Source organism: Pocillopora verrucosa, chromosome 6 (assembly GCF_036669915.1).
Source record: "Pocillopora verrucosa isolate sample1 chromosome 6, ASM3666991v2, whole genome shotgun sequence".
Lineage (NCBI taxonomy): Eukaryota > Metazoa > Cnidaria > Anthozoa > Scleractinia > Pocilloporidae > Pocillopora > Pocillopora verrucosa.
This window is the reverse complement of record NC_089317.1, coordinates 12262245-12276647: the sequence shown is the minus strand read 5'-3', so window position 1 is coordinate 12276647 and position 14403 is coordinate 12262245. Positions and strand designations below refer to the sequence as shown.

Sequence of the window (14403 nt, the reverse complement as noted above, 5' to 3'; positions counted from 1 at the left end):
CCCAACCCACCCACCCCAAAAGGTAACTCTTACGTGCGTAGCCTGCCTAATAAAATGTCTATGGTGGCTTTGTTTTGCAGCTTTTTTGTGACATCAAAATAGGTACCAAGCTGGTCAGAATGACCTCGCATAGTGAAACCGGGGACTAGTTAGGCACCATAGCTTTACTAAGAAATGTAAAGAAAATCTTTAACGTAATAAAAACCGTCATCATTTTTTACCTATTTTCTTAGAGCGGCTGCTGGTGTTGATAGAATATGTTCCTTTTGGAGACCTGCTGGGTTACTTGAGAAAGAGCCGTGGATTAAATGACACTTATTATAAAGACCCGGATATCAAACCACAAACAAACTTGAGATCACAGCAGCTGATGAAGTTCGCATGGCAAATCGCTGATGACATGAGTTACTTGTCGTCGAAATCTGTAAGTTTAAGAATTTGGAACTATTTGTCAGATTAAATGGGATAGAAATGGTTCTGAAGGTTTTTTTCTAGAAATAATTATGCCACTTAAACATTTACATAACGTGTAGTTGAGGAGTTTTGTATCTGTCAAGTACTCGAGTGTCGAGTAGTAGAAAGATACCTCTGCATCTTCTTATCATTAGTAGGAACACTTGTCTGCAGGGCACTCAGATTTGGATGGTAATAATGATCATAATTTTTACAATGACATTGATGATAGCAATGATGATGGAAATGATAATGATATTTATAACCACGATGAATATCATTATCCCTCTGAGCTGGGGCAAATAAGTAGAATTAGTGCTTTTGTTTGCTTGTTACTGAAGGAATTTCGGATTTCATTGATTTCATTGTGGCTATCCTGCCTCGTATTAGAGAAGAAGTCATATATGTCGTCGGAATTAGTGAGTGAGTGATGGTAAGTAACAATAGAATGCAGTATTTCGGAGTATCTCAGTAGTTTGATATTCGCACCGACTACACAGTTAAGTTCATTATTTTTGGGATTCCTAGCCTATTGCCTCTAACGCCTTTAATGTTATCATCCTTGCAAGTCCTGAAGTAAGTAAGAAATTCGAGACATTTTTGGAAGCGGTTGAAGAAATCCCAAGCAACCACTTTAGAATTTACCTGAGTTAACTCAATCGATTTCACCTTTAACTGTAGCTTTTTATAATTAATACCTAGTAATATTGCATCAAATGTCACCTTATGAGTCAATAGATCATGAAATACGAGCCATAGGAACAGTCAAAGTTCATTGGCTGATTGACTTAATTCAGTCATCTCGTATAAACGTTGGCGACTGTCGCATCTGAAAGAATGTTCTCAATAATGAGAATGCTGAACCGATTTTGACTGGATGTTCCTCCGATATCTCCTATAGTTTACCTCTGACTATCTCCGTTGTTCATCATTTTTTCCTCTTATCATCGGCGAATTAACATGTCCAGGTTTTGCCGTGACACTACGAAAACTTTAAACATTTCTATATAAATTCACAGTCTCGCCGACGCATAGTTATAATTACGAACAAAACAAAACTTTTCTTTGCAGAAATATCTAAATAGGTGTGATGTGCCCGTCATGGAAACTTTGAGGAAAAATTTTCCTATTTGATGAAAGAAAATTATATCGTTTGAATGAGCCACATATGCCCAAAAGAGTTGCTAATTTGGGAAGCGAGCAATGAGCGAAGTTTCACAGGCTGATCCTATTCAGCGGAATGCTGGAGCGGTAAATCGGTGCAACGGCTTCATGGCGTAATATCCATAAACAAGAAATGACGGAATATCCTATAACGCGTAATGCCTTGTTGTATGAAACAAAAGTCTCACAAAGATAGAACTGTGCGGAAATAAGAAAACTCTCTGTAAATAATAGGCAAAATCAAAAGAATTTTTGTCTAATTATTATTGGAGCCTAGAAGATGGAGGAACCGTTAGGCTTAAAAGCTAGTCCCTCTTAATTGCCATTACCATTGTTATCATTATTATTACAGTCACTATGTTCTTGAATCATCTTTAATTTCTCTTGTGGAACAGGGTACTCATATCATATATGTATATATATAAATATATATGCACACCATATTATACAACCTCTATTAGTGTTCAATGCTGCAAAAATCGTGCTTTATCAGTAGCCAAACGTAATCTCAGACGGCCTATTTTTCCTCCTTCCCGTTAGATCATCCACTGAGACCTCGCAGCTCGTAACATGTTGGTAGGAGAAAATGAAACGTGTAAAGTAACAGATTTCGGAATGGCTAGAAATTTGCGAGAGGAAAATATCTACGAGAGAAAGACAAAGGTAATAAGAAAGTGATAGGCTTTGCTCCATCACGTGACATGTATTCGTCATGAATGTGCTCTATTCTGTTGTACAGCGTGGAGGAAGCGGCTAGATCACGAAAGAAGTGTTTGGACAAACACGAGACATAGTGTCGAGTGTTTCTCTCCATTTCTTGAGTGCTCCGCTTCCTAAGTGCTTTACAACAGAACAGAGCACAATAAAGGCTTCTCTATTTGTTTTATCATAAAATTCCACTATTTCCCCACGCATTTCTTTTAAGAGCTAATGTCAGCATGCATCAAACAAACAGCGGCAAGTCACCCAAATTTGTTTTCCCTCCTACTTTCATATTTTATAGCCCAATATGTTCTAATAATTGTGGTAGAGTTTTTTTGTAAAAATTTATTTCAGTTTTCGAGAAATAATTTTTTTTTTCGTTCGACCGCTCAAATATGCAAATTTTCACCGTGAATATTACCCGAGTTGTGTGACCTCATGTAACGAATGTACTAGACCTACGGTATTTCTGTTAACATAATCCTTTGTTTTATCATCTAAACTTAATCCCCTGTCGTTATTGAAGCTGGCAAAGAAACATTTATTTTTTGGTGAATATTTTTGTCCGACATACTTTTCCTTTGTTGAAAAGCAGCATCAAAACAATGACAGTTTTAACTATGACCGATATAACACAATCTACTGAGCTTCAAGCTTTTATAAGACAAAAGGATGGTTATAAAGTTGCTGTAAAAATTTCCTTGTGTATTTCTGTTGTTGAGACGAACTCAAAGTCCGGCAAATTTACTTGATAACGACTATGAAATAAACATGGTGCGCCTACTTGTCGCCACCGTTAACTGGCATAAATCACTACAATTTGCAAAAAAAATCTAACATAACACTCTTACCTCGGAGGTCACACAACTCGGGTAATATTCACGGTAAAAAGTTGCATATTTGAGTGGTCGAACGAAAAAATTCATTTCTCGAAATCTAAAATAAATTTTTACAAAAAAACTACACCAAAATTATTAGAACACATTGGGCTAAAAAATATGAAGGAAGGCGAGAAAACGAATTTTGGGCGACTTGCCACAATATTTCACATTTGTTTGATGGATGCTGACATCCTCTCTTAAGTTTGAAAACAAACTTTATTTCCAAAGCAAACAACAGTGTCGTCAACATGCTCTAAACTCTTATTTGGTAGCAAGCTAAATAAGCCAATCAGAATCCCTGTTAGAATGGTTTAATAATCCAATTGGCCTTCCATTCAGCGCATCGGAAAGGATATCAGAGCAAGCTCTTAGTTGTTCACTCGATGGGCGGCCGATGTAATTTCTGAGGCTTGCTTCACTGCGATGACCGGAGATCGCCGTGATGAGCTAGCCTCGTTGGACCTCGGTATGATTGCAGTCGTTCTGAGACGCTTTTTCAACCAATGACAGCACGCGTCTCATCCCAACTTTATACAAAAAAATTCACGTTTTGATATTGTTTAAACACTTTCTCAAAAGTTCCTTTGTTAAATAATGATACGTGAGATGAAGGAGTGCATAACGCGTTATCAGGGTCAAAATTACTATGCAAACCTTATTTCAATTTAATTTCGAGACCTATCATTAAGTTTACAGGAATGATAAAAAACAGTCCTTTTTTTTTGCAATTAAGCCAAAATTGGCCGTGCATCCATTACATGCCGTGCACAATTCCACCTTAACTGCGAATTCCCGTCAAGTTTAGCAGCGAGGTTTCATACCTTTCAAGATTGTTTTTCCATTCCATCCCGATTACGACAGACCTTTTGGAGCTCAAAATTAAAAGTAAATATGCAAAGTAATACGCGTATTGAAAGAAAATGACCAAGTAGCTCTTTCAAGCGACAAAATTAGCTCTGGAGTTAACGATACTGTTTTCCCAAACGCGATGCCCATTATGGCTGAAAAAAATCTGAGTTTGCTGACTTCAACCGAGCCTTTGCGACGTTGGAGACTCTTCTTTAGAACGGTAAACATTATTTTGGTATGTCCCAAAAGTGTTGTTCAAAAGTAGATTTTGTCACAGTTTTTCAAAATCATAGAACTTTCAGAATTTTCAAAAAAAAGATAGGCAAGTTGTTGGTCGCAAAGTTAACTAAACAAGAATTCAAGCATGCTGAATCTACTACGCGTTCTCGTTCATGCAGGAAACTCGTTCGTTTTACAATTCTGAACAGAAAATTTTACAATTTACAATCTCCTCAAATATTTCTTGGATGTTTATGCCTTTTCAGTTATTCAAAGTTGTTGGTTGGAACTCGATTACCTGGTAAACCCGACACAGTTGCAATAAACTCTTGTCGTGCACAATTTCTGTCTACATGGCACAGTTGCCCTCGGCCTCGCCTCGAGAAACTCTTACGCTCCTCTCGTACTCTCCAAACTTCGCACGCTAGGCACAAACCAATTCTTGATCGCCTTAGCTCTTGCTTTTCTTGCTATTGAAATATCTGCGAATCGATTGACCGATCACATTTCTTGTGAATAGAATTATTCTGCGAATTCTTCACCGATCACATCTTCGTCGCAAAATTCAACCAGGCGTAATGGCCGCTGTATCCATTCTATGATGAACTTTTAGTGTATTGTCCATTGGCCAGATAAGATAGGGAGTGAAAGATGAGTTGCATCAGTGCAGACCAGGCTTAGTTCTTGGAGAATGTTACTCCAACCTTTTTTAGAAAATTAAGGCAAGATTTAAGTGATGATGTGGCTCATAATGTGTTGCAAAGACTGCGAAAAGTTCCTGTCATTTTTCAAATATAACAGCTACTACGCCTAGACGTGTAATCGACGAACTTACTTTGGTGAAATGATGTCAACTCTGGCAGACGCGGAGCGAGATTAGCAGACAGTATCGTTCTCTGTAAGTTTAATACGATGGAATGGTCGTCCCAGGTTGGAAGTAAGCAAAGATCAGCTTGAGCACTTAAAATGGCACGACTCTGGATATCCCTGAGGGTCGTGGCTCAAGCGTCAGTACCATTAAAAAGCAACTCTGAGAATTTAACATTTCAAGTCGAGGAACCTTGGTGAAAATTACCGATGCTGAGCTTGGTACTTTTTTTTACGGAATATGTTTAAGCAGAGTTTCCAAACGCAAGGTATATAAGAGCGCGGTCCAAACTAAATTCGAGGTAGAAGTTCTGGATTCGGTAAATTTTGGTCAATGTCGCGCATTTGTGAATTTTGAAGTTACCCAGGGCACAGAGTAGAAAAGTGTATTTTCTTGGTAAGAAATTGCCCCTGTAACGATAGGATTTTTAGTTATCAAGTTTGTATCCTTGCGCTAAAAAAATATATAAAATCCAAAATAGAAACTGTTCAGAATGCGTAAATGATACCGGTTTCAATATAGTCAGCGTAAACAGTTGTTATTAGATCATATCTGTAATTAGTGTTAAACTGTAACCGTCATCTACATGTCATTATCCTTTGTGTAGTTGTTATCCAACTGAGCTTTTTGAAAGTAATTAATCTTGTAAAAGGAGAAATTCCTACTTAACCAATCGTCGTATTAGTTTACGTGATCCTTTGGATAATTCATAGCATTACCTAATCTTTTGTACCTTTGGCTTAAATAGAGCTTTCTTTGGGAGTATCAGGGGTCGGAAAAATAGTGAAAAAAAAGTGAACCAGTCAGCTTAGTGGTGCTTACAGAATAAATCCACGTTGGAGCCAACTTTGTTGTGGTTTGTCATTGTCTCAAGGATAGTCAACAACCATAATAGATCCCGACCTTCCCGCAGCCAGCGAGTGCCCCCAGGAAAGCTTTTCCCAGAAGTAGTTTATTGAGTTGTTCCCGCCCGTCCGTTATTTGTGAAGGCAAAAACCTATTTTCACACCACCGAGAGTGATTATTTGCTTCATTAAGAAAAAAGGCATGGTTTATGCACTGGCAATCCTGAATATCATAAAAGAGCGCCCACATAGTCGTTTATCTTCCTCAGGCTCATAAATTCTTAACTTAAATTTTTTTTTCCATTTGAAATTTTAAGGGTCGCCTTCCAGTAAAGTGGACAGCCTACGAGGCGCTGTTATATGGAAAATATACCACCAAAAGTGATGTGTAAGTCCTGTGAAATGAATTTTTTCCATTTCTATTTTCTTAGCCATAGAGGTGCATTTGTGGCGGTAATTTCATAGGATCTATGGATGGTGCTCCACAAGGCTTTAGTATAATCAAATTATTCATGTTACTAAAAGTTGTACTACTGTCTCGGGACAGGAAAGCTGAATGTTTTAAAATGTCCGAAAGTTATTGAATTTTCCACATTGTTTTATTGCCTCATAGATGGAGCTATGGAGTTGTCCTTTATGAGATTTTTACAATAGGTAGCACTTATTGATTAATGTTAAATGAATCACATAAGGTCAGTAACAGAGAGAGTCTTACGCCCACAATACGTATTAACTGAGTTGATGTTTTGTAACATTAGAGGGTGGACAGGGTTAGCCACTAATACTTGCTTGACTCTACTACTTTTTCGTACGCAACGATTGATATCTGTTCACGCACTCGCGCGGGAAGTGTTTCGAATAATTGGGAATGGTAAAAGTCAGGTAAGAATCGATCATTGGCTTGGGTACGAACTGACTCAAACTTGGGTACGAAGCGACTGGGTACGGAACGACCGGATATCCTTTGAAAAAGGTATTCTCTCTGACTAAAAGGACGCGTTCCATGTCATGTATTAATTTTGATCATTTCTTAATTTTGCTGCATAAAAATCTAAGGATAGCTATAGAGTTATGCTTGTGATGCTACAGTCTCCAAAGTTTCTTTATATCAGGTGGTTCACCTTATCCGCGGATGGATGGCAGGAAAATTGCCAAGTTACTTCAGCAGGGATACAGAATGCCTAAACCACAACATGTGGATGATAAGTTTTAAGCACTAAAGTTTCTTTAAAGTTAACACTCAAATGAGACCTGAAAATGTTACCGTGCCTTTGATTCTATTAAGGTATATTTAGTCAGAAATTAAAAGCTTTATTTCATCTTTTTTCTTCTTCAGTAACTAAATTAATTCCTTACTTTATGGAGACATTCATTGTTTAAAATTTGAAAGATATTAGCATATCGATTAGCATTTCCACATTCGGGAAAAAAAACAAGTTAAACATTTTTGTATGATAACGATGAATTCATCGTCAGAATAACTTACGTGTTTCGTTTCAACTTGATTTAATGTACTATACGTATATCAAGTACCAACCTGTGTTAAATGAAACGTAGGTATGATATCATCGCCAGAAATCAAGGACATTTCGAGCCCGCTAACAATTATCAGCGGTATATCGTATTACAATCCGGAACAATAGAATACCAAGAGAATTCAACATAACGGCGATCACGGCTTGATCTGCAAAGAAGAGTGTTTCGTACCATGACTTATACAATTTGAGCACCGCAGATCTTCTATTTGATGAAAAGAAAAAGAAAAGAAGACCTGCAAGTAAATCTTTGGGATTTTTATTTTTATATTATTTGGACGCCATTATGGACGAAATGCGCAAGCGCGGCCGCCATCTTGTCCAATATGTCTCCTGATGTAATGTTGAGATGCTGGCAAGATGACCCGGGTACAAAACCAACGTTCTCTGATCTAAGAAACCAGCTCAAAGCAATGGAAACATCTCATTAGGTAAAATTTTTTACATTCAGCTATACTATGAGGGGTCATTATGAAATATGTCGAGTTATTTATTTAAAAAATTTTTAATAACATCGAACGGATCATGATAAACTCGGCAACTATGTGCCAGTACCCTTCATCAAGTAGCTTAATCAGCCAGCTAAGTATAACTGAAGACTTCGTTTCCTTAGCTGCCAAGTGCATTTTAGATGAGGTCATGCGGAAATAAAGAATTCATGATGGACATCAACCTCACTGTTGATCGACACAATGAATACGTATCAGTATGCTCAATTTCAGCTATATATTAGAAATGCTCTCCTGTAATTTCGTATGTAGTCACGCAATAGAAATGAGGATACGGCTGATTTCATATGCAACTATGTCAAGTCATTTTTTTGGCAAGGCATTGATTCGGACTGCAGTGACATCTTTCAGGACTTTAAAATATGTTAAAAGGTGTTATGAAAGTAAGATTATAAGAACAACCAAGTGTGTAAGGCTGCCTATAGTTGTACATTTTCTGAAAAAATAAACACCAAACACTTGTATTAGCACAAAATTATTAGAATAACTTGGTAGTTTTGGATGGTAGCTTAAAAGAAAAACCCGGTTACCAAATTTCCAGAGGATGAATAATGAAGATTATCACAAACACAAGGCAGTTCTAAGCACCTAAGCTTGTCACCTTGAAATCTTTTCAATTTTCGTCTTCACTCCCCAAGCCTTCCAGTTTTAATCTTTGACAATTTGCGTTGATCCGCTGATGTAACCTGCTATCAGGACCTCTTCTTCAAAATATTTCCTCCATAATTCAGGCTCTGGCGCGCGGCTAAGACGATCATGCTACATAGCTGGGGCGCAGAAAACTGTGAGGACACGTCGGCAACTATGGTGGAGAAAGGAACGATATAAAAGAAAGGACGAAGGTATTGCGTGGCCAGAGCGCCAAATAATGCTAGCTTCAAGAATAATACACATATACTGGGTATTTCTATACAAGCCTTTCCAAAGGATGTACCTGTATAGCCAAAATGGACGCGTTTCGATCGTCGACATCGAGGAGATTTTACTCTTCAATGTCGTCGGCCTTATGCTCACTACCTGCTTCGAAGACGCCTGTTACGAACACATACCACTTGTCAATTCAGGGGAAGATAACTAATGAATTCAGCTGAAAATGATGATTAGGGGGCCTGTTCCTACACCGTACACGATTGTTCAAAATTATTTTCGGTGATTTCCTTATTGTTGTTTATTTCACGCGCTTGAGATGTACTCAAACTCCTTGTCTTTCCATATGACTACATTTGGCATAAACACAGGCTCGAAGGGGCTGTGTATTCTCCTAACCTGGGCTACCGAAAATCCATCCCACTGCACTGACCAAGGGGAACCTTCGCCGCACTTACTGCGTAGGAATAAAATGTTGTAGCAAAAGAAACGAACACAGCTATACCCATTCTTAACATAGATTTCCCCACAGGACACAAAACACAATCGCAAAAAACTAAACATTCAGTAACGGAGATTTTTTTATCATAATCTCGACCTGAACACCGCGGGGGAGAAACCCTCTTGGTCACTCTTCGACGAAATCTTCGTTTGATTCACGCGGTTCTCCTTCGTAGGGCTGAACCTTACTTCCCTTTCTTCTTTACTACTTGAGTGCGATGTATTGCAGTTCTCTGAGAGCTTGCTGAGGGTAGGTAGACATGGTTATCGGACATTATTTCAACGCTGATTTATACAAAATTACAAGAGATGTGAGAGATTTGTAAGTGCCAACTGAGAGTTTTCAGTTTTCTTCGTTGTCGCCGGCTAATTCGTTACCATTTCACGGAACACTTTTAAGACAAAATAAGAGCACTTTAGGGCCAAAAAAAAAGAGTGTTAAGTTTTTAGAAATTGTTCTTCTATCGGAACTGGTTTGTTCATATCATAAGCTAAATGTTTTGCGCAAAAAAAAAAAAAAAAAAAAAGGTGTGATTGGCACTTTAAGGCAATTCCTCAGTATTACACTGCCCATCCTGGACTTCGCATGAAAATCACGTAATCAATCGTATAAACGCGAGCATTAAAAGAAGCACGGTACTGTTTTGCAATCAATGGACCAGGCCAAGAGGTGCTTCGCAAGCTGCGAAATACGGTACCTTGAGTTATTCAACAGAACGCCTTGCTTTGTTGTATCAGAAAAACCTCTCACAGAATGGAATAGCAATAGAATATGAAAATTAATCATAATTTACAGGCAAAATTATGTGAAAAAAAATGATGTGATCTAGCACTTTGAATTACTTGTATATTACCATTGTTATCATCATCATTATTGTCAACATGATTTTTTTTGGTTACCATTTAATTATTGTTGGAATTTCAACTGGTAAAAATATTTTTTTATTCGTCTTTCTTTTGTGGAACAGGATACCCATATTATTGTGGCCACTGTCAACTTTTGTCTTTGTCAGAAGTTTATTTAAACCATCGACCAACCTGAAACTTTCAAATACGTTCGCTCACGACGCAAGACTTGTCCTTTCATTCATAACGTAGAGAAAATATCAGGACCCAAGAGGGCCCATTAAAGGGGAACTCAGGGGTTAAAATGGAGTAATTTTGCACGTTTAGCCATGTTTCATCAGACTTTCTTAGCTTCAGTGGAAGGAATAGTGCCGTGACAGCATTGGTGAAAACGAGTATTTCCTGATTAGATGTGCTTATTAGTGATGTGATTCTAGACTAACTTCCATTTTTCTCGAAAATCAGAAATATTACCATTGCAGGTTGCTGCAGACCACCATAGGTGGTTTGAGATCGATTGTATCCATGGTGAGAGATTCTCACATCCCCTTTGATTTGCTTTGTAAGTCAACTTCTTTATCACCCACTTTGTTTTATCACCCATGTTTGGGTGATCTTTGGCCATAGAACTGGTGATAGAGACACGGCGATCCGTGGCGATCCTTCTGATTATGATATCTTTTCCTTCAAGCAGTTGTATGCAGCTTGTAAAATCCTTCTTTCTCCGTAGCACTAAAAGATCAGACCTCAGTGACCTAAACCACCTGAAACGTCACGCATCATCAATGTCCTCATCCATCAAGTTGTGAGTGCCATACTTTGAGGAATGACCTGGACTGTCAAAACGACCATCACCATCAAGATTAACCACTCCCCTGGCAGTGAGAATCTCAGTTTGCCTCTTACTTTCAGCCACCCATGCCTCGTGAATAACAAGGAACAATGATTTTTTCTGTGTGTCGCTGAAAATTGAAGATTTAAGCATGATGCCAATTGATTGATTGCAGTAAAAGTATTACCTGCAAATACAATAGCAGCAGACAAAAATAGATTTCTCTGCGATTTCCGTTTCACTACTGGCTGTGAATCCCACTTTATTTTATGGCCACCGTTAGAAGTCAATTCAACTGATAGCATGCAACCGACCGTTTTCATGATCAATTATTATATCTCCACAACTGGGGCACCTTTTCAGCAATTTATTTATAGATGACTCCAAAACAACATATTTCTTTTCAGAGTCTAGAGTGCTGCAGTCTTTCTCGAATTCTTCTTCAAATAATGTATCACCCTTGACATCCCCTATAGTGAAACTATCTAAATTTGGTGGTAAATAACAATTTGGGTCCTTAAATTCATCATCCTCATCATCATTGTCATCATCACTTTCATCACTCTCATTCTCTTCCTCAGCAGTGGCATGTATGACAATTTCCACCTCATGCAGAGGGGAAGGTGAGGTATGATCACTGTTAACTTTCAATTCTCCTCCTTCTGTGGAAACTTTCTGATCATTTCTAGCAGCCAATAATTCCGCGACACCCTGATACGAAACAGTAACAGCATACGGAGTTTGTTGTGGAAACTTTAATTCTTTCAGAAGAATACATACGTACATTCATATATCTAGCCCCTTACTCAGAAGGGCAAAAAGCAAGCCCGTTTTATTGCCAAAAAATGGGGAATTTTTAATGTCGAGGAGGTACAATTACCTATGAAGATGCATGCAGCAAGATAAGTACTTTCTACCTCAATTTGTAATTCGGTGTAGGGAAATACTCACTCGTCGGTCAAAGCCCGCTGTATAATGATTTGAATGAGATAATGGTCGTTCGTTATTAACATCGACACTTATTTCCATACACTAATCCATCACATGTCACGTGGAGTGACAGATAATGAGCGTGAACAAAGAGTATCGTCCATCGCTTCTCATTCTTCAGACACGGTTTAGGTAGAAAGCAAAATGCACACTGTGACTAAGCAAGGTTTGACAGCAAGCTTTGCAATTGATGACCGTATAAGCTCTCTCTTCTAGCAATGTGTTCGATCTGTAAGGTGTCTTTACCACATTCATGACTATGCAGACGGTGGGGACGTAAAATTGTGGTCGAGGATAATAGAAATGGTGATAGGCATCTATAAGTTGACTGATTACTGATTTTTATCCAGGCGATTGACGGAAAACGGAAGAAGAAGCGTTGCAGATTCAATTCGCGAGATAACTGGTGAAATCTACACGTGGTATTCATACCTGCTTCTCGAGAGACCAGTGAGAAACAAAGGTACGAAATTATACAATATTAATAGTGGAGAAAATTCCATTTGGTCTGCCATCAAGTAGCTGTAGACCAAAACCTTTCTGAAACTGAGGAACGGCTACAAAAAAAAAATTATTCAATGAAACAGCCACGCTGGATGATAGTCTCAAAAATGCACTGCGGAATGATAGTCAGATCACTTCAAGTGGTGTGCAAAGTCACAGGTGATTAGAAAATGATACTTAAGATAATGCTGAAAAGCTTTTTAACTTCAACTTAACTTTTTTAACTTCTTTCAAGGAAAGAGCCAACTTGAAGAGTCAATTTGGTTATTGCGATTAACTGAAAGAATACTCTCAAAATCGTTGTGACTGTTTCTAGTATGTTTCTGAAGTTAGCACAAAATATTTAGGCTCAAACTCATCAATTGAAAGATGTTTCAGAAAAAACCCATGCGACATTATGTGCTCTGAACTAAATAATTCGTATCAAAACAACGCAGCGATGAAATGAGTCGACAGTCACGCACTGTTTTCAGATGTTTTTATCAGTTTTAAATGTTTTGAATGAAAGAGTATAGTAGCTATTTTATTTGAAAGAAATGAAAAAAAGCCGTTCTCGTTGTTGCCTGCAATCAGTTGCGGGTAAAAAACGACCATATTTTGCCGTTACCTAAATACCACCGAGAAAATTAATCGAATTAATCGAACCCTGTCCGAAGTTAACGCATTTCTGTACATTATCATTGAGAATAAATCCCAGTCGCGTCTTTCACGACAACGTATATGTAAGCCCACGCTGTACTACATAGAAGAGCGAAAAACAAAGAAAAGGTAGTTGCTAAACACACTTTTTAAACAGAAATGAGGTTAACTGAGAACTTGAACCCGAGAAAACTTCATATGTGTGACAATTATCGCCTAAAAAGCCATGTGCAAAGAAATACTAAATTCTGAATTTTTGGTCGTATTGGCGGCCGTTCAAAAAAAGTTGAGCTTAAACTTTCTTAAAGAAGAGTACGTTTCCTTGCGTCAAATTGGGACATTTGCTGTCAGATGCGATTGTTAACCGTGCGATGTACGACTATTAGGTCTAAAAGCCAGTCAAACACTACTATTAATGAGTTCGTACGCGATTAATAGTCGTACTTACCACGATTGTTAATCGTGATATAAGACGCTTTCAGACTATTAATCGGATCAGAGGCCATTTGCAATTAATAGTCTTATTTTAAGGACTTTTTAGACAAAAAATCGTATAATTTTCACTCTGGCAATAAAAAAAACAGCCCGGAAATTGATAAACATCTGTTAGATGCAATAATGACTATAATTATCAACGTTCTCAAACTCTTCTAACCACTTTATGTGTGTTTGTTATGACAGTGCAAAGAATATTCGGAAGCACAGGGTCGGATTTACTTCTAATGACACCCGCAACTTCTCGGCCTATACTCATAGAGCGTTTTTGTGGTGATTGTTTTAAGAACGCGTATATATAGCTTCAAAAAACAATTTGTTTATACCTATACCTAGGGGTAATAATTGACCAACATTTATCTTGGAAACATCACATTAATTATATTGCTTTAAAAATCAGCAGAAATATTGGAATTATTTCGAAACTAAGACACTTTGTCCCCTTAAAAACACTTCTAAGTATTTATAATTCTTTAATTTCTCCCTATATATTTTACGGCCTCATTCCCTGGGGCCAAGCCTCCAAATCTTATTTAGAAAAAATTCTTATACTCCAAAAGAGAGCTGTTCGCTTGATCTACTTTCTGCCTTTCAGAACGCATGGGATTCCATATTTCGCGCAATCTAACATCCTGCCAATAACAATGCTCTACTTCAAACTTTCATCAATCTTAATGCTTGATATAACCACTAACTCTGCACCT

General features: G+C 37.8%; 1 pseudogene; it reads left to right on the top strand.

The window, feature by feature from the left end:
- LOC131769689 (fibroblast growth factor receptor 2-like) overlaps nt 1-12583 on the top strand; it is a 73559-nt pseudogene extending 60976 nt beyond the window's left edge.
- Nucleotides 12584-14403: the final 1820 nt, after the last annotated feature.